Genomic DNA, 2500 nt, shown 5'->3' with positions numbered 1-2500 from the left:
TGTCTCTCTGTCTCTCTGTCTCTCTCTGTCTCTCTGTCTCTGTCTCTGTCTCTGTCTCTGTCTCTCTCTCTCTCTCTCTCTCTCTCTCTCTCTCTCTCTCTCTCTCTCTCTCTCTCTCTCACACACGCACACACACACACGCATACACACACTCTCTCTCTTTCTCTCTCTATCTATTTATCTATCACCCTCTCTCTCTCTTTCTCTCTCTCTATCTATCTATCTATCTCTATCTCTCTTTCTCTTCCAGATTTACATGATTGATCGCGGCTGTTAATTGTCTTATTTTTCGATTCTAATAGGTCTATTTGGGGCCGTAATTAAGACGGGCTCGAACAAACGCCTCGGTTCTTGCCTCGTGTGTTTTTCGCTCGTTCATCGCTGCAGGAAGATCGATCTCGGAAACAAAGAGGGAGGGGGAGGAAGGAAGGGGGAAAGAGAGGGGGGAGGGGGAAGGGTTGGGAGGAAAGTGGGGAGGGGAAAGAGAGGGGGGAGGGAGGAAGGGGGAGGGGGAAGGGATGGGAGGAAGGATAGGGGAAAGAGAGGGGGAGGGAGGAAGGGGGAGGGGAAGAGGTGGGAGGAAAGTGGGGAGGGGGAAGGGTGAGGAAGGGAAGGATAGGGGAAGGGGGAAGGGGGAGGGAAGAAAGGAGGGAGAAAAGTGGGAAGAGGGAGAAGGGGGAGGGAGGAAGGGGAAGAAAGGAAGGAAAGGGAGGGAGAAAGGAAGGAAGAAGGATAGGGAAAGGGGAAGGGGAGGAAGGATGGAAAGGGGAAGGAGAGGAGGGAAAGAGGGACGGGAAAGAGGAAAAGGAGGGGGAAGGGGAGGAAAGGGGATGTTGAAGGAGGAAAGGGGTAGACGAGGAAGAAGAGGGGGAGATGGAGGGAAGAGAAAAGGAAGGGGAAGAGGAGGAACGAAGGAGAGAGAGGAAGAACGAACAGAACCAAAAAGTTAGGATAAGGAAGAGGGGGAGGGTAAGGAGAAAGAGGATGATGGGGATAAGGAAGTAAGGGTGAGGGAGATGGGGGAGGGTTTGAGTAAGGAAGGGGCGTTGGAGATTGGTGGGGGAAGGCAGGATTAGGGAGGGGGTTGAGGCAGAGGGGAGATGCCTTAGAGAGGTAGGGAGAGGCAGTAAGGAAAGTAAAGGAGATAAGGATGGTTTAGGATAATATAGAAGAGGCTAAGGAAGGAAGAAGAGGTTTAGAGATGGAAACAGGAAGAGAGGGTATAGAAGGAGGAGGTTAAGGGATAGGGAAGGAGAATTAGGGAAAAGAAGAAGTGAGAGAGGAGCGAAGAGAGGAGAGGGCACAGGGAAAGAGGACGAGGAGGGAGATGGGATAGAAAAATGAAAGAAAGGAGAAAGAATGGTAAGAAAAGAGGGAGAAGGAAAAGAAGGAATAAAAGTGGAGGGAAGGAGGGGGAAGTAAAGGAAGAAGGGAGTGGATAGACAGAGGGACAGAGAGGGATGGGAAGAGAGGAGAAGGAGAAAGGGGGAGGTGGGAGGGAGGAGGGAATAGATAAAGATGGATGGGGAAGGGGAAGGGAAGGAAGGAGAATGGGTAGAGAAGGAGGGGAAGGAGGAAGGGAAGGGAAGGGAGGGAGGGGAAAGAGGAAGGGAAGAATTGATAATGAGGAGGGAGGGGAGGGGGGGGCGGAGGAACGGGCTGAGCGATAGTCAAGGGATCGGAAACGTAAGACAAGGATAATTTACGGAGTTGCGGAGTTAAGCTGGATTGCATTTCGCCATAAAAAAAAGAGAAAAAAAAGAAAGAAAAAGGAGGGAAGAAAAAAGAACGACAAAAAAGGACAGCGCAATAATAACCTATGGCTTGAATAACAAAAAGACTAAAGGTCTTTTTTCCTTTTTTTTTTTAATCCTTATTATTATTATTATGATTTTTTCCATGACCGCATCTCTCATTCTTTTCTTTTTTTCTTCTTCTTTTTTCTTTGTTATTTTTTGAAATTGTTTTTAAACTCGTGACACCCGATCAGAGCATATCCCAATAGGCAAAGAGAGAGAGAGAGAGAGAGAGAGAGAGAGAGAGAGAGAGAGAGAGAGAGAGAGAGAGAGAGAGAGAGAGAGAGAGAGAGAGAGAGAGAGAGAGAGAGAGAGAGACAGACAGATAGGCACACAGACAGACAAACAGACAGACAGACAGATATACAGTAAGAGACAGACGGACAGACAGACAGACAGAAAGAGACAGACAGACAGAAAGAGAAAGACAGACAGACAAACAGACAGACAGACAAACACAAACAGACAGAAAGAAAGAGACAGACAGACAGACGAAGAGGAAGAAAGAGAAATAAAGACAAGGGGAAAGACCGCACATAATCACTGGTTATTGTTTTTCGCGCCGTTGCCTCCTCCGCCGTGAGCCGACCGGACACTCCCAGCATCCGAACACCTTTTATTACAGTCTGCATAACTATTTATCGAAGCTTCATTTTTTTTCTTCTTCTCTTTTTTTCTTTCTTTTTTTCTTCTTTATTTCTCAA

The sequence above is a fragment of the Penaeus vannamei genome, chromosome 5, assembly GCF_042767895.1.
Source record: "Penaeus vannamei isolate JL-2024 chromosome 5, ASM4276789v1, whole genome shotgun sequence".
NCBI classification, from domain to species: domain Eukaryota; kingdom Metazoa; phylum Arthropoda; class Malacostraca; order Decapoda; family Penaeidae; genus Penaeus; species Penaeus vannamei.
The sequence above is the reverse complement of the archived record's forward strand: the minus strand, read 5'-3'. Positions refer to the sequence as shown.